General features: G+C 38.2%; 1 protein-coding gene across 4 annotated transcripts in view; it reads left to right on the top strand.

The window, feature by feature from the left end:
• The window catches only part of TEK (TEK receptor tyrosine kinase), a 99,947-nt gene that overhangs the window by 18,813 nt on the left and 58,642 nt on the right, over positions 1-22,492 (top strand). The window contains exon 2 of one of the 4 annotated variants that reach the window (XM_073228412.1): positions 15,193-15,359. The exons of the other annotated variants lie outside the window; for them this stretch is intronic. The gene's annotated coding sequence lies outside the window, so the exon portion shown is untranslated. The remainder of the gene's footprint in view (positions 1-15,192; positions 15,360-22,492) is intronic. 4 annotated transcript variants of the gene reach the window in all.

Here is a 22,492-nt window from a genome sequence, read left to right as displayed (position 1 = left end):
TCCTTTGAAAACAATTTAAGAACTGAAGTCAATTTAACCTAGTTTTAAACTCCCCAAGGAGCCAAAATTAGGAGTATCAAAAATTCTTTTTGAAATCTAGGCCTCTTGCTAATTAGTCATATTTTAAAATTCTGAATTCAGGAATTTTGGACTTCAGTTCCTACAGTATGTGGGAAATTTTGCTTTCCAGTGGTATCTGAGACTATAGATGTGTGTCATCCTTAGGTGTAGTCAGATTTTGTCATTAAAGGAACCACAAATTAAAACTTCATGGTCCCTGCTAGAAGTCACGTCCATTTGAAGATCTAACAAATTAAGAGAATGGAAGCTTCAGCAATGCAGCCCAGAATGTCAGGACTCAGAAAGAAAGCAATTCTGAGTTTTCAGATACCTATATGCTGAGGGAGGCTCATTTCTTGCTCTTGTCTGTATTGTTTCTCTGGGCTGTTACTAAATGGCAACAAGGACAAAGGATGTGAAATAAATTTTAAAAGAATCCTTGTCCTTCTGCACCATTATTGTGATGGGTGGCATCCAGTAGTTCACTCTCTGGCCCTCATTTCTCTGGCTGTAAGATAAAAATGCTGCTACACAAACATTAGCTTTTCCCTATAATTTCCTCTGTAGTTGTGACTGTTTGGCAGGGAAGCCAACTCCATTTTCTCTTCATCGGTCTCACAACTTTAGGGAATCATGAATCACCATCACCATGTATGGACTATGGCATTGTTGCTCTCCTGTCACAGTCCCAACATACCATTCACAGAATTTACAAACTACTTTTTCACATGATGTAGGTCTATACATTTCTCCATTCGCAGTGAAATGCTTAGAGGGAGGTGTCGTCACCTCCATTATATAGGTGATGGGTCTGAGGCATGCAAGGCCAAGTAACTTGTGTGTGATTCTGTCTTTCGGAAGTGTGTGTGCAGATCTGGGATCTGAGCCCAGGATGGCTTGATTCCCTAGCCTCTGACCACTATGGCCCTGCTGCTCAGCAATGCTAAGCCTCCTGCCTTTCACTGCAGTGTGATCTGTTCTGAGACAGGCATAACCCCAAACAGGGCACCTGGAGGCAAGGAAGGCAGTTTAGACCCATCATGATGAAAGGTGCTGCAGTAAATCCAAGGCTTAGTGTGCAGAGCACAGGCTGCTTGCTTTCCTTTCAAATAATTCATTTAAAAATGTTTATCTTGTTATTCTGTGTGTACCATACCAACATCCAGAGATAGCCACTGTTAACATTTTCTAGATAAGATTGAATTTTATATCCCTCCCTGTGGAATTCAAATGCCCTCCTCCAGGTTTCCCCTGGGAATTCCCAGGGCACTTAGATTCTCGTGGTTACCTCCCTACACTGAGCTTGGCTTCGGTTTTGATTTAAGGAGAATTTATGCACTCCCTTGCTCACGCCTGCCCTGCAGTATCTGGTCAATTGGTGTCAACATAGAGGTGCAGCTCAGCCTTTTACCTCAATTAAAAATAAGAATGGCAACATTTTTTCACACCCAGACGCACAGGTAGGTACAGATAGACACAATCATAAACGAAGGGACAGTACATTTGTGAGTACAGCGTAACTTAACTGATGAGTTGACACAAAGATGGGGTTTATATTGTGGCAGTGCAGACAGCTTCACATGGAGTATTAGATATTATTTTTTCAAGTCCCTCAGCTTGCTGTCAGATTTTTGGCTCTTCTCTCTTTTTCTCTTTCCTTTCACCCACTGGGATTATGTTAAATTTCTGAATTAATTTGGGAAGAGTCATCTCTCCAATATTCTACCTTCCCACTTAAGAACACAGAGCATCTCTCCATATCTTCAGATCTTTTTTATCTTTTGGTAAATTTCATAGGTATTTTCATATAGGTCCTATAGATTTCATGTTGGGCTATTAAGTGATAGATCAATACAATTGTGATATATAGAACCATTCTTTTGTTCTGGAGAACTATAGAAGTATCTATAGAATTTGAATCATTTAATTAACTGATTTGCTAATATTTGGGATTGTTTTTTCATAAATGAGAGAGCTTTATTTCATAAGTGAGGAGTTTTCATTTTCCAGCTACTGATATCAGGTTAGATAACAGGATTATACTACCTTAAAAGAATTAGTGGATTTCTTTCTTTTAAAAAAATGTTCTTATACAACATAACCTCACCAGCAAAATCAGCAAGCCCTGTGGATTTTTGATAATTCAGGCTTTGTATTTCTTGAGTTTAACATTAGGAATTTATATTTCCTAAAACAATAATTTTTTACATATTTCCAAATTTATTGAGAATTATAAATGGGATTTTCTTATGATTCAAAGCATCACAAGATCTATTTACCTCTTGTTTTACTCTGTTTTAGTTTCTACATAAATTTCATAGGATTGCTATTGTGAATTCTGCCCTCACCAAGAACCACCAATTGAAATTCTCATTCTTCTATTTTTAAGTTTACTAGTATTCTTATTTAGCTTTGTTTTTTCTTTCTCCCTGACTTTTAAAAATCTTTTTGGTTCCTTTTACAAATATTTCCTGAGTAGGGTTCTTGGTTTATTTATATTCATTAGTAAGCAATATACTTAAAACTATAAATCTGTCTCAATGCAGTTTGACTTTTAACAGTTTTAAAAGTAGGATTCTTTTGTTTTCCAGGAATCTTGTCTTTTTAGTTATGATATTTTCTGAGGATTATGAATTATTTAGAAGACTACTTCATGATTTCTATGGGTTTGATTTCTTTTTGTTTGTTCAGTGCCATACTGGTTAGGTTTGATTTATTGTGTTGTGGTGTGGGGTGGTTTTGTTGAGGTTTGGGATTACTGTGTGGGCAATTTCCCTTAGTTGGACTTCATTGTGTTTAGTGTGTGCAGGATAGTATGAGTTACAGCAGGGTTGATATTCCAATGTTTTGTACTGTTTCATCTGTACTGATTGTTCAAAAAAAAGTGAAATAACTCTGTGCCATTTGGTAAATAATCACCTGCCCAGTTCTCCTAAATTCCCCCTGTCCTGCCGCCTTAGTTGCCTAGGTCCCTTCCTAGGATTTCTAGACCGCCCAATAATTCAGTAACCAACAGGTTAATGTCTGCCTATCAGGGTCTTTCAGAACTTTTGCTAATGCTCAGATCAGAATCCATTTTAACATATTTGAAACTATAAATCCATTTTAATTTGGTTGGTCAGGGTTAAATATTTTGAATATAAGATTACCTCTGAACCAAACCATATGTACATGTTAGGCAAATTCAACGATATATACTTGGCCTAAAAGGCATACAAACATAAAATAGTGCAGGTGATTTCACTTGTCCTTGCACTTCATGGGCATATGCCCCGGACCAGAACTGGTTACTGTTCTGTGGCTTCTCATGCTCTGGTTGTGGCCACTGCATGTACAGGTGCAGGTGACTCCTGAACAGCACAGCTTCGACGGCATGAGTCCACTTACACACGTTTTTTTCAAAAAATAAACAAAAATAAACTGCAAAAATTTTGGAGATTTGCAACAATTTGAAAAAACATTTTATTTTCTCTAGTTTATTATAAGAATACAGTGCATAATACACATAACATACAAAATACATGTTAACTGTTACCAATAAGTCTTCTTGTCAACAGTATGCTATTAGTAGTTAAGTTTTGGGGAATCAAAGGTTGTATTTAGATTTTTGATTGTGTAGGTGTTGGCTCGCTTAACCCATGCATCACTAATGGGTCAACTGTACATACTATTTGTGCCATCTGGTTCCTTAATACCAGCCAGCTACTTTATCTGCTTCTCACTCAAAGCAACAGTGATCTGTTCCAGTGCTGGAGTAAAACCAATTGTTCCATTTATGGATAAATGACATACTTCCACATTGTCCTTTATGAGTGATTTAAAGGATTGTCAAGAGTAGTTTCATCTATATACAATTTTACTTTAAACACTGACATTTACAACCTTGACTTCTACTAAATGTGTCACTCTATTGGGTATACTGAATTTTGGTAAACACTGCATGCATTATGGGGAAAAAAAGTTGATTTCCTTGTTTTAAGGTATAAAGTTGTATATATCCCAAAATACATATATATATATATATATATATATATATATATATGTATGATGTATACATGTATATATGTATATGTATCCATATATATACATACACTTATTTATAACAATTATTTTTTTTAATGTTTTAGTCTACTTCATCAGTCAAATTGAGAGAGATGTGATGCTATCTCTGAAAACTATTGTGCTTTCATCACATTGTTTTTGCTTTTACCTGTTTTTTTTCTTTATATATTTGATTCTTTATGATTTGGAGCACAACATTGTGTAACCTCTGTGACTTTATTGTGGACTTTATTTCTATCAACATAACGTAACAGACCTTGTTCCATTTCATGCCTTCTCTCTTGAATTCCACTTTGCCTGAAACTAGTGTTACCTTAGTTTTCTTTTATCTTCATTCTTTTAAAATTCTTTTTCCTTTCAATTTCTGGATAAATTCTTTGCCCACCTCTTTAAAATTTTTTGATTTTAAGTGAATCTCCTATAAGCATCAACTAGGAAGATTAATTTTTTTCTGAAAGTATTTGTCTTTTTATAGGTGATTTTAAACATTTATCTTTGAATCACAAATAATACATCTAATCTTTTTTTTTATACTTTCCTGTTGTTTCCTTTTAGCTGCTTTTTTTTATTTCTGTCTTTGCTTATTTGGCCTATATTTTGTTTACATTTATCTTCTTTAGTCATTTTTAAGTATACATTCTGGTTTTTTTATTTTAAGTGGTTACTCTTAAGTTTTTCAAAACAATCTTTGACCCATACTTCTCTACTTACAATAGTAAATAGTGAAACCATTATTTTGAGCATTTATGTATCAGTGAGGAATTTGTCACATTTCAACTTTCTCCCACCCTTCCTTCTAAATCTTTGCTTACTTAATATGAAATTTGAGATCCATTTACAGAGGAATTTTTGACATTAAAATATTTTAATAATGAAAAGGAACACACTGTCCAGTCCAATTCCTTTGGCCTTTGTGGTTACTAGATGCTGACCCCAGGTCGATTCGCAGGCAGCACTATGGTTGTAATTCTTCATGTTTTTCTTGTCTTTCGTGGGAGGTTGGAAGAGGCTACACCAAAGGTGCTGGTCAGATGACATTTTAAATCTGACATACAAACTTCAGTATTAGGAGGGTGTATATTCCATTTCATGATGTTACTTAAATATGACATGACATGTAGTATATCTTAAAATCCTTTGTTTTCTTTAATTCAAAAAAACAGGTATAGTGGGTTTGAAATTTCATTTCTGGAAATTTGAACTTTATTTTTTGACTTGTGCAAAATAACGGAACACAAATTCTATTACCATTGAGATTTGACCCCAGTCTTGAAAGAGACTGGACTTGAATAGACAAATATGTGTGGGGAAGGGCAGCCTTGGCAGAAGGAACAGTATCAGCAGTGGCCAGGAGGGAAAGATGGCAGCGAGTGTGGAGTTACAGGGACCAATGGCACTATATGTGTGCAGTAGTTCAAGTGAGAGAATGAGCGTGTGCAAAGGAGTGGAATATGAGAGACAGAGTTAGAATGGGCAGAAAGAATATGGTGACTGGGAATAAACAGTGAGGGAGAGAGCATTGTTGGCAGTAACTCAGAGTTTTAAGCATCTGTGATTGAAAAGGGGGAAGCTTAAGAGAGAATGAGAGGGAAGGTTAAGACAAGAGAAAATGCTGAATTCATTCTAGTCAGATTACATTTGAGATGCCCATCTGGGTGTCCAGTAGGCATTTTTATAACATGTTTATAGCTGGGAAGAGGTTAGAACTAGAGACCTAGATTTGGAAGGAACAAATGATAACTGAAGTCCTGGGAGTTGGCGAGATCACTGTGAAAATGGGATTGGGGTCTTCCATAGCTCTGGTCAGGACATAATCTCTGGGCAAAGGCCGTGGCCACTTGCTGAGTTTTGGTGAGGCGGATGAATGGGAAATTAGCTCCAAGAGAAACCTGTTATTTTAGCTTCATGGTGTTACACAGGGAGCACTCATGTATTTCTCCTGGGATGGTCATACTACTAGGTAAGGGGATTCTCAGTCAGACAATACGTATGGAGAGCCTACTGTGCCAAGCTCTCTATCACGGAGAAGGGAGAGTTATGAATTTTAACTCTGTTCCAGATGTTTACATTTAAGATCTCATTTAGTCATCACTGTTGCTTATTCTGTATGGATCAGTTTCCTCATCTGTGGTATGGAGATAGAGATGACTAACTCATATGGTGACTGTGAGAATTAAGGAACACAATGCATTCGAAGTTTCTGTACTTAATAAGTTACTGCTATTATAGTACTAATAATTTTAGTTTTATTCATGTGTAATTGGACACACTGCTATTGAAAAACAGAACTAGGAAATACTTGATAGTACTGATCTGTAAACAGTGCTCCTTAAAGAAATGGCAGCTATAGGGAGGGGCCCAAGGGACTGCTTGAAGGTTGGGGAAGCAGGTACAAAGCTGGCCTTCCATCGCCCTGCCAAGCCACAGGAAGCATGGTTCTATCTGTTTAGTTATCTGACATCAGCACAAAATTTTACTTGCATGAAGGAATTGACTGAAAACTGAGTGGTGTTTGAAACGAGCACAGAGTTGAAGGCACAAGGGAAAGGGGGAGTTTTTGAACCCAGATAGAACAATGGCAAGATAGGCCTATCCTGCAGAGCTGTGGCTTCTGTAGATGGCTCAGTAGTGGGCAAGCTGGTAGAATAAACATCCTGACTACACTTTTCTTTCACCCTCTCTCCTTCTGGGGCTTCTTAGTAGCAGAACCCAATGAGACACAGGGACCCAGAGCTGGGTGCAAGAGACTGCAGGGTAGCTAGAAGGCCACATCTTGCCAAATGAAGAGAAGATGGAGGAAGAGCCTGGACTTGGAAAGTGAGACTCTTACACTATGATGTTTAAATTTGTCTACTAAATTTGACTTAAAAATGGACCTAGTCCATGCCCAGATTATTTGACTTGAACATTTAATGAAATTGTCTCTCTGGCTTTCGTGCGTTCGGAGTGCTTCCCCTCGAGTGACTGCACAGACTGTCTCTGTTTCCTTGCTGCCAGAATAATCTAAGTAGATGTCACATTGTCTACTTGGAAGATAGAGGAGTTGTTCTCCTAAGCCAAAAGATGATAAACTGCTCAGCAGCTGCTGTGCATAGGATCACAGCTTGTCACGTTGCCATACCTACTAGGTGCCACATCTGTGCATCCTGCCCTGTGGCATCTGGGAGCTTCCCAGGGTATGAGAGCACAAGCCAAGCCTTGGAGGCTAAGCAAGGGTTAGCCAGTTGAATGTGGAATGGAAGCACTGGAGGCGGGCCATACAGGTAAAGAAAGTATAGCTCCTGCAAAGATTCCCAGGATGATTCTGTAAAAAGAACTGCCAGCATGTTGGGGATGATTTCATGGCCACTAGAATAAATGTGGGGACTGGCAGGTACCCATGGGGATTAACACAACGATGACACCAGGGTTTCTCAAGAGCCCTCTCTTAATGAAGACACATACCAGCGCCTCTTGAAACATTCAGGCCTGCAGTTTGATAGGCCTGACATGTGTCGGGGAAAAACTGACATAGAGTTTAGTTGGAATTCCACCTGCAAATATGTGTAGTTTGGAAGTATACAGGATTTTTTTACACTGTTTATGTTGATCTCTGAGTAGCCCTCCTGACCCCCTGAAGGCTGCCACCACTCCAAGCTGGCTATGAAACTGTCTAGAATCACTTGCATATGCAGAGAATTGATTTCCTGTTAAGGTCAGTCCTGTAAGAAAGGGAGCAAGAATCAAAGTACTTCTGAAGGAAACACAGGGAATCTTCTTAGCTCACAATCGGCCTGTTTCCTGCCCGTGTGGATGTGAAGCTTGAGGGAGGGCAGGCACACAGCAGGACACAAAGCCATTAGCGGTTCTTCTGTGGGTGCCTTAGCCCCAAGATGACTTAAAACAAAAACCTTCCTTTGGGGCTAACACAGATCATAGTTCCATATTGATTCACTTGATCAAACTGGCCTCCTGTGGTGCTGATACAAATAGCCCTTTACACAAGAGTCAATGTGTTTTAGATATTATTCCCCTTTTTATACAGATGAGTAAAATGAGACAGAACTTCAAGACCAAAGCTCTTAAGTACTCTACTATCCTTCTGTAGTGCCAGGCCATTAGTAGTTCACAAAATAGTCCCTGGGGTTTAAGATGTTATTACTTTCAATTACTGTTGAATTCTTCCAAATCAACTTTATCCTATTAAAAATATGCACAGTCTGTCAAACACAGATGATGCTGGAGAACTAAAGATGTACAAAACAGACTCCTCTTCTTCAGGGAGCTCACTGTCTAGGGATGGGACAGACATGTCAATAATGAACTGCATGCCATTTGATTGAGTAGTTCCATGTGATTTTCTATAAATAAAAATATTTTAGAATTAAAGAAATGCAATACTAAGTATGTGAAGCAGTAAGCCAACATCTACCTTCTTCCTCAACCCACCCCTGATCCCTGAGCCTGGCAATTTCATTAGCCTGAGGTACCACTGTGTCCAGCTTAGTGTATGATTTCTAAACTTTTCTCTAAATTTTGGCAAAAATGAGATCTATATAGTGTTCTGCATCACTTAATATATCAAAGACATAATCACATGCAAATTTATAATATTGCATTGGATGTTCGAGTCAGCATGTATTTAGCCATGCTCCTATTCTTGCACTTTGTGTTGTCTACAGTTTGTGGCTATAAGCTCAAATGAATATCCTTGTCCATGTGTTTGCATACTTTTACTGGTAATTATAGAAGACATCATTTTATTATAATTTCAAAAATTAATATACAGTACAATTGACATGTGTATACAGCCCTATGAATTTTAATACATGTATAGATGCATGCAGCTGCCATCATAGAATCAGAATACAGAACGATTCCACCCCAGATCCTCTTTGTGCTACCTCTGCAGTCAAGTCTCTCCCACTCCCAGTCCCTGGCAACCACTCACCTGTTCTGCATCCTCCTGGGGCCTGCCTCTTCCAGAATGTCATACAAACATAGTTATACAGTATGTAGCCTTCTGATGTTAACTGCTCTTACTCAGCATAATGCCATGTGGTTGCAAATAGTGACAGTTTATTCCTTTTTATTGTGGAGTAGTAGTCTGTTGTGTGGATTCATTAATCTACTGAAGGACATTTGGATATTTCCAGTTGGGGTGGTTATGAATGAATAAAGCTGCTATAAACATTAATTGTATGAACATAAGTTTTCATTTGTGCGGTAGCAGTAAATACCTAGGAGTGGGATTTCTGATGATATAGTAAATAAATGTTTTACTTTATAAAACATGTCAAAACATTTTCCACAATGACTGGACCATCAGTTTTACATTACCTACAGCAATAAATGAGAATTACAGTCGCTATATATTCCAGCCAGCACTTGGTATTATCAGAGTATTTTTTTTTTTTGAGTCATTCTAGGAGGTACATAGTGGTATCTCACTGTGGTTTTAATTAGCACTATCCTAATGACTAATAATACTGAACATCTCTTTTATGCCTTTTACCATCCATATCTCTTCTTTGGGGAAGTTTCTCAAATCTTTTGCCCATTTTAAAAAAACTGAATTGTTGTCTACTACTAAAGTTTTGAGAATTTCTTATACATTCTGGGTGCAAGTTGTTTTCATGTTTATATGATTTGCAAATATTGTCTCCCAGTCTGGTTATTTTAACAGTGTCTTTTATACACCAAAGTTTTAAATTTTGGTAAAAATTTATCATTTCTTTCTTTATGGGTCACACTTTTGGTGTCATAGCTAACAGCTTGCTATCAAACCCCAATATCATGAAGATTTATCTCCCATATCCCAAAAGTTTTATATTTTTACATTTCATATGACCCATTTTCAGTTAATTTTTATATAAGGCGGGAAGTTTTAGTTCAGGGCTCAGTTTTGTTTTGTTTTGTTTTTGGAACATATGGAAGTTCAGTTCCAACATTATTTGTTGAAAATAAGCTTTATTGCTGAATTGTTGAAAGATACATTTTTGATGTGAAATGGTACAATAGAAGTATAGTTTAATTGCTTAAAGAATAGGTTTTAAAACCAGTCTGCCTATCATTAATTATCTGTGCAACAATGACCAATTAACCTCTCTTTGCCTTAGTTACTTTTTCTGTAAAATGAAGATAATCGTAATACCTACTCCATGAGATTGTTATGATGACTGAGTTATTATATGTAACACCCTGGCATGTAATAAGTGATGAATTACTATAGTTGGTTATTTGTATTTCTTCCTCCATAAATTGCCACTGATTTTCTAATTTATAGAATTTATTTATATCTAGAATATAAATATATGTAGAATACTTATTTATGTAATATGTATATGTATAATATACATATTAACTCTTTATGTTTCATATATGATAATATTTTTCCCATTTGGCCATTTTACCAATTTAAATACCTACCAACAATGTATATGTACCTGTTTATCTGACAGCACTAGATATTATGAGCCTCTCTATTCTTTGTCAGTTTGATAGACAAATAATGAGATGTCCTTTCCGTTTGTATTTTGGCATTTGTAATCAGGTTAATCATCTTTTCATATGTTTATTGGCATATAAGTTAGTTTTTGTTACTGTGGAACAAGTCATTCCAGGACATAACAGGAAAACAATAAGCATTTATTATATCTTATGATTCTGTATGTCAGCTGAAAGTTCTCTGGTCTAGGCTGGATTGGCTGATCTCTGTGGTCTGCTGACGGCTTGGCTGGGTCCAAATGGGCTAGGATAGCTCACTCACATATCTCACTATTGGTCTTTTGGACCTCAGCTGAAATTGCTTGGTGTACTCCATGTGGTCTCTCATCTTCCAGTAGGTTATTCTGGGTTTTCCCTGGTGGTATCAGGGTTCCTTAGAACAATGAGAGGGCAAGCCCAGTGGGAAAGCGACTTGTAAAGCCTCTGTGTCACATTTGCTAATATTTCATTGGTCAAAGATTATCCCATGGCCAAGCCTAGGTTCAAGGGGTAAAGAAGTAAACTCACTTCTCAATGGAAGGAAATGAAAAATATTGTGACCATTTTTCCCCCAATCTACTGCACTTCATTATTGTTTCTTTCTCTGTGAATTGCCACTGATTTATTGATTTATAGAATTTAGTTATGTATTATTCATATTAACTCTTTAAGTTTCACAAATAACAATATTGTCCCACTTGGCCATTTAACTTCATTGGTTTAACTTTTTGCTGTGTAGAAGTTTTTGGTGTTTTCTATTGTGGTATCTGTCAGTGTTTTCCTTTACTATATTCATGACTTAGATGACCAGACTGTAAACTTCTTGATGGAAGAAACCATATTTTATTCTGAAACTTGTATTCAGAATGTAGAATAAAACTCAGCTCATAGTACCTATTAAGTAAATGCTTATTGAATGAATTCATTCACTGAAGCCCAGTCTCACTCCCTCAATTATTTATCCATCAGTATTTATTGAACACCTATTATGTGTCAGACACTGTGCTAATTGTTAGAGATGCAGTGGGGCAAAAGGCAAAATAGGCTTCTCCCCCTGGTGTTTAGAATGAAGTATAGTGGGCACAAATGGACCTTAAAATTATTGAGACATGGGTTCAAATTCCATCTTTCTACTTGTGTGACCTTGGACATAATACTCAACATCCCTGAGTTGAGGATTTTTAACCTATAAAGTGGAATATAAATACCTTTCTTCAGTATTGTGAGAATTCAAATGGACAATATTTGCAAAGCACCTAGCATGGTACCTACTATGCAGTGTATAATGAACAATGCTAGCTTCTTCCTTACATGGTATAATCTGAGGACTGCTGGGAAGGCTAGCCTTCTTTTTGTCAGTCTCCTCTTAGCAATTATCATGATCCTGACCTCCTGCCATTACAGACTCATTTCTTTGGTTTGCTTTTATAATAGTTCTCTATGGGTTGTCACTTTAAGCTATTGGTTGTTCTTTTTGTGCAAGAAAATCCACTTGCCTTTTCTGTTGGGAGATAGAGTACAGGACACTGAAGAGTTAAAGAATTTTGCTAATATCTGTCTGGGAGGGTATGGATATTGGGCTTGCGGGAGTGGTATGCACATACTTGGGCAGCATAAGGGCAGAGGGGAACTTGGCAGGTGATTGAATCAGAAGAATCCAGAAAGAGGTGGCCTGGCTTCATATACAGATTTCTCTCACCAGACACATTTCCTGGATCTGGATGAACATGGTCCAATTAAAGAACATCCATCTCTTAGGATAAAGTGGGCAGGAAAGGTGATAAGGCAGAATTGTAAAGCTTGGGGGAATTCGTGAGGTGGGAAATTTTCATGTCTGGGTGTTCCCAGCCTCTGTCCTTGCCGTTTCCAGCATTTTGACTGCCTCTCCTCAATGTCTTTGCTTGCTTGCCATGGTTTGTACGAAGCTCCAGGATTCTCCATGCACCATCCAGCCAGATTTGTAAACAATCCAAATTCCACTTGAAATATTTGTCCATTTGCACGGCTAGACTGAGGTTACATAAAGGGCCCTGGAGAGAAACCAGCACTCAAGGGCTGGCTTTATTACTACACTTGTGTGGTTGCTGACCAATCTCTTTTCTATAGGCTTTTGTTAGCCCTTTACAAAGTATGAGGCTTGCACCAAACCATCTCTAAGGTTCCTCCCAGTTTGAAAAACCCTGTATTTGGTTGTGCCATGCTCCCTCCACTCCTACCTCACAGAATGGAGTTGGCATTGAAGTGTACATGTGAGCTTGATATTTAGTGAAGTTTTCACTGTGTGGATGTTCTGCCTATTCCCTGGAAATAGAAAGTTTCCTGCCAACTGACTGATGCTAATTTTAACTAGAACATGTGTTATTTATCCCAAATGGAAAATTTTGGGTGTGCAAAGGTGGGGAGAGGATGCCATTTCCTCCAGCAGACAGTCAAGAACCCTGTTGGGCTAGGAGGCAGGGGTGAGAAGTAGACATGCCCTTTGGGCAGATTGGCTTGGCACAACTGGGTGAGAACAGTTTGTTGTTAGAAAGAGACAGCCTCGTCACATCAAGGATGTCCTTGTCTTACTCCAAACTCCCAGCTATACAGTAAAAAAGTTAGTGACTTCCTCTAGTTATTTCCAGTCTCGTGCATTTTCGTATCTTCTCGTTAATTGCCCACTATCTTCTTGGAAGGAACCTGGAGGATGAAGTTATTGCTCAGAGACTTACTACATACATAAAAGGACTTTGGAGAACAAAAAAAAGATTAAAGTGTTGGAAGCATGCCTGGTAACTGGATATCTTCGGGGGAAACCAGAAGGCAGAGAAGATACTAAAAATAACTTGAACCTAGGGTTGACACATAGAAATGGCTCCAATAGTTCTTATCCAATAAGAAGAAATAATACCAACTTTACAATAGATTTAAGATTTCTGATTAGATTTAGAATAGATTAAGAACTCACTCATTTTAAAAATGAGTCCTATGAAGCACTCATTTATTCTAAAAACCCTGTTCAGTAGTTACCCTTTGGAGAGGACTTTTCTGACTACCTTCCCACAGCCTTTCTGCTTTGCCTAGGGAACTCCAACTCTCCTTCAGGCCAGGCCAAATGTTACTTCCCCTGGGAGACTTATCCGATCCATGAACCCTTCCCCAGCTCTGGCCAAGTCTGATTCACTTCCCCATTATGTTATTCCATAGCACCTTATAATTATCTCTCATAGGATTTATCATGGTTCCAATGTTACATTTATTTACATGCTTTGTTTTCCATGACTGTCTTTTACATTTGCCTGTAAACTACATGAGGGTTGAAACCATATCTGCTTTATTCATTATCGTGTCTCTAGGGCCTACTGCAGTACTATCTATGGGAAGTATTCCATAAATTTGTTTTGTAAGTGGATGAATGGACATATAAATGACTTAATGAGAGTTTTTTAAACTAAAGAGAATTTTTATTTTCTAGATAGCTTAAAAATATAACTAAAATCCAAACAATTCCACCAAATGTTTTGGGTAGTTTCAGGGTTGTCTTTGCTTCTTTGGCTCCTTGCCAGGGACTTGATTCTAGAAATGCTTTTAGCTAAAATCTTTTCAGTCCATTGCCAATCCCAATTTCAAAAATGCTTTTGGTCAAGATAGTTCTCATTGCCATATAAAATATTTAGAACTTTAAGATACCTGTTACAAAAGTGAGACATCCATCAACATCTTGGAAAAATTTTATACATACTCAATACCAAACTTCCAAGAAACCATGTAGACAATTGTTCTCAGGATATCATACCTTTTCCAGTCACATATCAGGTGAAACTCCACCCAACATTACAATTCTGAGGTGATAAGAAGCACAAGGGAATAGCCTTACAGTGCAATAATTTAAGCTGCTTTTCCTTGTAGCCTGACGGTGCTTCAGAGATGACAGAGCTGGCTACATCAGTACTTAACTATTGGCAACAGTGCTGAACTTGTGGGAGGTGAGGGACAGCAGGCTAATTAGAATAAGCATGTTGTGCTACAGTGGAATGTATTTTCATTAATACTCATATTTAACCTTTCGTTTTTTTTGTCTATAAAACAAAGTAGTTAAGAGTGATGACCTTTGAAGTTTTATATTTCTTTTTAGCAAAAAAATTCCTTTCCAAATGAAAACTTCTGTGGAGCCCAAATTTAAAAAATGGATGGAAGCTGAGCAGCTTGGTGAGAATCTGTATGTGTGTGGGTGGGTGTTGAAATCCACTCTGTTGATTTCATCTCCACCCCTCTCAGAAACTCCTGGAACAGCTTTTTAGAAAACAAAGAATAACTTTTTGTAACACAAATTGAAAAACATATCTCTTAACTTTTAATTCACTTTAGTTCTACTGAATGGGTGTTAATTTAGGTCCCCAATCATTTCTCTATTTTTAAAGGAAAATATTTCCATGTCTTAGTTAATGGGTCATTAGTCAAAGCAATATTAACTATAAGAAAATGTAAATGCAAAAACAAGTTTTAAACATTTTGGCATCTATTAGTCTGGGAAGAGGAAATCCCAGGGCAAAATACCTCTAAAAACTGAAGTCAGTCAAAGGGAGAAATAAAGTTTAAAACCCGTTTATTGTTTATGAACTGCAGTCCTGCGCCATCTCTCTCCCCTGCTCCAGAAGAAGCAAGCCAGCAAGCAAGCCCCTCCCCTCAACCTCTCAGGTTCAGACACACCCTCAATTACCCAGGTGATCACCCACTGACATGGAGATTAACTTCTCTCCACCCTTGAGGATATGCAAATGTACCAAAGCCAGGTGAGATATTCTGAAAATATTACAATTTTACCCATAGCATCATAATGTGATTTAACAAGAAAATATTACTGTGAAAGATTAGATGCAGTTTCATATAGCACACAAAAAGTATAATGAACCAAACAACATTTTAGGGTATTGTTATGCTTCAGTTGTGAAGAACAGTCATCTGTTAACTTGGTGAATGCCAGGCCATGATGAAAGAATTTCCTTATGAACAAGACACATTTTATGGAAGTATTGAAAAGGGTTTGTAAGACCTCTGCAAGGAAAAATATCAGTGATCTCCAGAACATAAAAGATGTATGTATACATCTTACTTAGAGCAATTTAGTATACATCTTACTTAGAGCAATTCTTAGCCTTGATGATAGAAGGTGTTAAACTGAACTAATTAATGAGTTTGATCAGAGCTCTTCAGACTATGGTTGTGATGAAAGAACTGAACACCAGTCCCACCATGAGGTGGAGAGATGGTGCTCTGATGTGTGAAAAGGTGTTAGGCACAGGGACTGATACAGATATGACCTCAGATAGGATCTGTCTTTTGGCTATTATTAGGAAAATGTCCCTTGGATCCAGTTTCTTGTGTGGCACCAGTCATGCAGCTGCAGTTGAGACAGGGACCATGGGCTCTGAAAGAGAAGGGGGAGGGCCTCCGGCAAAAACAAAGCAAGATATTCATTGTGGGATTTGCTTTGGCCTGCTGGGAGGCCCAGCTTATTTTTCAGACTTTACCCAGGTGCTGCTTTTCTTTCTCCAGCCCTAAACAAATGATTTGCAACCTGGGCAGTGTAGCAAACAAAGCCCAAAACAACATAGTAAAAACAGGAAGGATTCCATCTTGAAAATAAGATTGCATTTTAAAACCCGATTAGTTAAAAAGTAAGTTTCTTAACATACTCTTTAAGAGACAGTAACTCAGCCCACCTTCAGAACAAAGCAAGTAGTCTTAAGTGATATGCTCCCAGACCAGGATGCTGCTATCCTGGGAGGAAATCAGAGCAGTAAATTTCTTGTAAATAACCAGGAAGACTAATAAGAAACTTAATGTCTCTTCAAAGATGAACATTTTGGGACCACTTAACAAGTGTACATCCCTAGCCCTTTGTCTCTCAACTGCCTATAAAACCCCTAGACAGCACCCTACCCCAGGGCTCTCTTGTCTCCTCCTGGCATGGGCTGGAGCTCTGTCCTCTCACTGTATCTATAAATAAAAGCCTCTGCCTTGCTCTCCTACCTTGAGTGTTTGCGAAGTTCATTCTTCGACTCCGCAAACAAGAACCCCAGCATCACAGTCATACGTTTCCAGGTATCAGTAACAGAACTTCTTCAAGAAGACACAGGCCACAGCTATAGCTATGGCAGTAGGGCGTCTGCTCCTCTCTTTTCTTTGAAAGGCTGTGTGTGGCTACTCTCCTTCTCCCTTACATTTTATTTGAACCCGTGTTCCCTCCTACCCATAGTATTGTGGAGTGACATTCCATTTCCTATTATTAGTCCAAAGAAGAGAGAAAGAGAAAATGCAGTATTTGGATGTAGCCCAAAGAGATTTGGAGTGGGCATAGGGATAAATAATGGTGATATAATTTCTATGGCTCTTGATTCCCTTCCAAATGTACCTTTTTAAAGCAAGGGCAATAACATTGATTTTTTGTCATCTAATTTTTATGTGTAGGTAATATTCAAATAGTTCAAAAGCCAGCATACATGAGTATACAGTGAAAAGCCCAACTACTTTCATTGTCTCCCACCTACACGGTTCTCCCCTAATGTGTCATCCTTGCTCTTAGTTTTATGTATCACTTTCCAGAAATTCTTTAGGCATATATAAGCAAGAACAAATAGGGATTCTTGTTTTAGGAAAACTATCTAGATCATTTTTAAGATCTGTTCCAGGTATCTGGTATTTCTTTTCATAGCCAAAGCTCATATACAAAATCCTTCTGATACTTTATTGTAAATGGCTGTAAAAAGGACCAAGAAATCAGTGGTGGATGGCGGTTTCCTCTAACTGGCATGCTGAATAAGGGCAGCCAAGTGTAGTTCCAGTCCAGACTCTGAGTACAGAATTTCTCTATCACTGAATGGAAAGGCAGAGAGCTTGCAGGAGCAAAAGGAAAAAGAAACCAGATCATACCTAGAAACAATTTACAGACAAGAGTGTGGTTGTCTTTTCAAACGAACTGCTTTTTCTATTATTTCCTAAAGTTGTTAAATAAACCACAGCCGGTGCCAGTGCAGTTCAGGGAGTTCAGAGCTGATCCCTGGCTTTGGCGAGTCCCTCAACTGGCCCTAGAAATGGGGCTGGATGAGACCAGAGCCGAAAGAGTCACAGTGCTTCCTTCCTCCGCCGACTCTTCTCTGGGAACACGCATGGGATGCGGGAGCAGGGGAGCAGAGGGGATGGCCGCTGGGGGGCAGGGCTCTGCACGCATGGGAGGGGGAGCTGTGCTCTGATGGTATTTTTTTTTTTTTGAGAGGGCATCTCTCATATTTATTGATCAAATGGTTGTTAACAACAATAAAATTCTGTATAGGGGGGTCAATGCTCAATGTACAGTCATTAATCCATCTCAAGCCTAATTCTCGTCAGTCTGCAATCTTCTGAAGCATAACGAACAAGTTCTTACATGGTGAACAAATTCTTACATAGTGAATAAGTTCTTACATGGTGAACAGTACAAGGGCAGTCATCACAGAAACTTTAGGTTTTGATCACACATTATGAACTATAAACAATCAGGTCAAATATGAATATTCATTTGATTTTTATACTTGATTTATATGTTGATCCCACATTTCTCCCTTTATTATTATTATTATTTTTATTTTTAATAAAATGCTGAAGTGGTAGGTAGATGCAAGATAAAGGTAGAAAACATAGTTTAGTGCTGTAAGAGGGCAAATGTAGATGATCAGGTGTGTGCCTATGGACTAAGTATTAATCCAAGCTAGACAAGGGCAGCAAAACATCCACAGATGCAGAAGATTTCTCTCAAAACAGGGGGGGTGAGGTTCTAAGCCTCACCTCTGTTGATCCCCAATTTCTCACCTGATGGCCCCCCTGCGACTGTGCCTGTCTTAGGTTGTTCCTCCCTTGAGGAATCTTACCCGTCTCTGGCTAACCAGTCATCTTCCGGGGCCATACAGGGAAATGTAAAGTTGGTAAGTGAGAGAGAAGCCATATTGTTTGAAAAGGTTAGCTTTTTACTTATTTGCAGATTTATGCCCTGTGGCTTCTATGCCCAGCACTTGTCTCGAGGTATCTTTACCACCTGGAGGAATTATGATACTCGGTAAATTCGATATGAGGCACGAATTCTATTTAAGGGTTGTAATTAGGAAGGAAGAAGAAAAGCTATAGAGGTAGCATATGGAAGAAAACATGGGAGGATTGATTATTTCTTTGACATATCTTCTTGTAGAGTACCTTAAGCATGTATAGGTTTTAAACTACCAACTAACTTGCACTCACATATTAACATAATAGGAATACGGTGACATAAACAAAGCAAATCTATAATTACCATCCATCTCCAGTGAAGCCAAGAAAACCATTCTGGCACCCTAGGCATTTGTGAAAATTTGTCTATGATATGATGGATATTGTCCAACTGTATTTGAACAGTCTGAGAGAAATCAGACAAATTAAAGCAACCCATTTCTGGGATCTGTTCACATCCCGTATGTTCTTTTAACTGTAGATAGTCTATAGTCATAAGATTTTGGAGTGCTACAACTTGCACCCCTCCCAACTCCTGGTTGAGTTCCAACAGTACAGATCCGGTCAAATTCGTTGTCTCACTGTATGCACATGCCAGCCTAGACATCTCCCTCCTCATTCCAATGGCAAGTCCAGGAAATGGTGGGGTGGATGCAGCCACAACCACAGCATCACCCAGATCCCTGTGGAGGCTTTTTGATGATCATCCCCCTGGCACAAGTCCTCCAGAGAGTGCTGATGCTGGAAGCTCCTCCTCATATCATTAACTTCAAAATAAAGAAAGTAACAAAAGACAAAGAAGGACATTACATAATGATAAAGGGCTCAGTCCAACAAGAGGATATAACCATTATAAATATATATGCACCCAATACAGGAGCACCAACATACCTGAAACAAATACTAACAGAACTAAAGGAGGAAATAGAATGCAATGCGTTCATTCTAGGAGACTTCAACACACCACTCACTCCAAAGGACAGATCCACCAGACAGAAAATAAGTAAGGACACAGAGGCACTGAACAACACACTAGAACAGATGGACCTAATAGACATCTACAGCACTCTACATCCAAAAGCAACAGGATACACATTCTTCTCAAGTGCACATGGAACATTCTCCAGAATAGACCACATACTAAGCCACAAAAAGAGCATCAGTAAATTCCAAAAGATTGAAATCCTACCAACCAACTTTTCAGTCCACAAAGGCATAAAACTAGAAATAAACTGTACAAAGAAAGCAAAAAGGCTCACAAACACATGGAGGCTTAATAACATGCTCCTAAATAATCAATGGATCAATAACCAAATCAAAATGGAGATCCAGCAATATATGGAAACAAATGACAACAACAACACTAAGCCCCAACTACTGTGGGACACAGCAAAAGCAGTCTTAAGAGGAAAGTATATAGCAATCCAGGCATATTTAAAAAAGGAATAACAATCCCAAATAAATGGTCTATTGTCACAATTATCGAAATTGGAAAAAGACGAACAAATGAGGCCTAAGGTCAGCAGAAGGAGGGACATAATAAAGATCAGAGAATAAATAAATAAAATTGAGAAGAATAAAACAATAGCAAAAATCAATGAAACCAAGAGCTGGTTCTTCGAGAAAATAAACAAAATAGATAAGCCTCTAGCCAGACTTATTAAGAGGAAAAGAGAGTCAACACAAATCAACAGTATCAGAAACGAGAAAGGAAAAATCATGATGGACCCTACAGAAATACAAAGAATTATTAGAGACTACTATGAGAACCTATATGCTAACAAGCTGGGAAACCTAGGAGAAATAGACAACTTCCTAGAAAAATACAACCTTCCAAGACTGACCCAGAAAGAAACAGAAAATCTAAACAGACCAATTACCAGCAACGAATTGAAGCGGTAATCAAAAAACTACCAAAGAACAAAACCCCAGGGCCAGATGGATACACCTCGGAATTTTATCAGACATACAGGGAAGACATAATACCCATTTTCCTTACAGTTTTCCAAAAAATAGAAGAGGAGGGAATACTCCCAAGCTCATTCTATGAAGCTAACATCACCCTAATACCAAAACCAGGCAAAGACCACACCAAAAAAGAAAACTACAGACCAATATCCCTGATGAACATAGATGCAAAAATACTCAACAAAATATTAGCAAACCGAATTCAAAAATACATCAAAAGGATCATGCACCATGACCAAGTGGGATTCATCCCAGGGATGCAAGGATGGTACAACATTCGAAAGTCCATTAACATCATCTACCACATCAACAAAAAGAAAGACAAAAACCACATGATCATCTCCATAGATGCTGAAAAAGCATTTGACAAAGTTCAACATCCATTCATGATAAAAACTCTCAGCAAAATGGGAATAGAGGGCAAGTACCTCAACATAATAAAGGCCATTTATGATAAACCCACAGCCAACATTATATTGAACAATGAGAAGCTGAAAGCTTTTCCTCTGAGATTGGGAACTAGTCAGGGATGCCCACTCTCCCCACTGTTATTTAGCATAGTACTGGAGGTCCTAGCCACGGCAATCAGACAAAACAAACAAATACAAGGAATCCAGATTGGTAAAGAAGAAGTTAAATTGTCACTATTTGCAGATCACATGATACTGTACTTAAAAAACCCTAAAGACTCCACCCCAAAACTACTAGAACTGATACCAGAATACAGCAAAGTTGCAGGGTACAAAATCAACACACAGAAATCTGTGGCTTTCTATACACTAACAATGAACCAACAGAAAGAGAAATCAGGAAAACAACTCCATTCACAATTGCATCAAAAAAAATAAAATACCTAGGAATAAACCTAACCAAAGAAGTGAAAGACTTATACTCTGAAAACTACAAGTCGCTCTTAAGAGAAATTAAAGGGGACACTAACAGATGGAAACTCATCCCATGCTCGTGGCTAGGAAGAATTAATATCGTCAAAATGGCCATCCTGCCCAAAGCAATATACAGATTTGATGCAATCCCTATGAAACCGCCAGCAACATTCTTCAATGAACTGGAACAAATAATTAAAAAATTCATATGGAAACACCAAAGACCCCAAATAGCCAAAGCAATCCTGAGAAAGAAGAATGAAGTAGGGGGAACCTCAGTCCCCAACTTCAAGCTCTACTATAAAGCCATAGTAATCAAGACAATTTGGTACTGGCACAAGAACAGAGCCACAGACCAATGGAACAGACTAGAGAATCCAGACATTAACCCAGACTTATATAGTCAATTAATACTTGATAAAGGAGCCATGGACATACAATGGCGAAATGACAGTCTCTTCAACAGATGGTGCTGGCAAAACTGGACAGCTACATGTAGGAGAATGAAACTGGACCATTGTCTAACCCCATATACAAAAGTAAACTCAAAATGGATCAAAGACCTGAATGTAAGTCATGAAACCATTAAACTCATGGAAAAAAACATAGGCAAAAACCTCTTAGACATAAATATGAGTGACCTCTTCTTGAACATATCTCCCCGGGCAAGGAAAACAACAGCAAACATGAACAAGTGGGACTATATTAAGCTGAAAAGCTTCTGTACAGCAAAAGACACCATCAATAGAACAAAAAGGAACCCTACAGTATGGGAGAATATATTTGAAAATGACAGATCCGATAAAGGCTTGACATCCAGAATATATAAAGTGCTCACACGCCTCAACAAACAAAAAACAAATAACCCAATTAAAAAATGGGCAGAGGAACTGAACAGAACGGTTCTCCATAAAAGAAATACAGATGGCCAATAGACACATGAAAAGATGCTCCACATCGCTAATTATCAGAGAAATGCAAATTAAAACTACAATGAGGTATCACCTCACACCAGTAAGGATGGCTGCCACCCAAAAGACAAACAACAACAAATG

This window comes from Manis javanica, chromosome 2 (assembly GCF_040802235.1).
Source record: "Manis javanica isolate MJ-LG chromosome 2, MJ_LKY, whole genome shotgun sequence".
Taxonomy (NCBI): Eukaryota; Metazoa; Chordata; class Mammalia; order Pholidota; family Manidae; genus Manis; species Manis javanica.
This window is presented reverse-complemented; position numbering and strand designations above follow the sequence as displayed.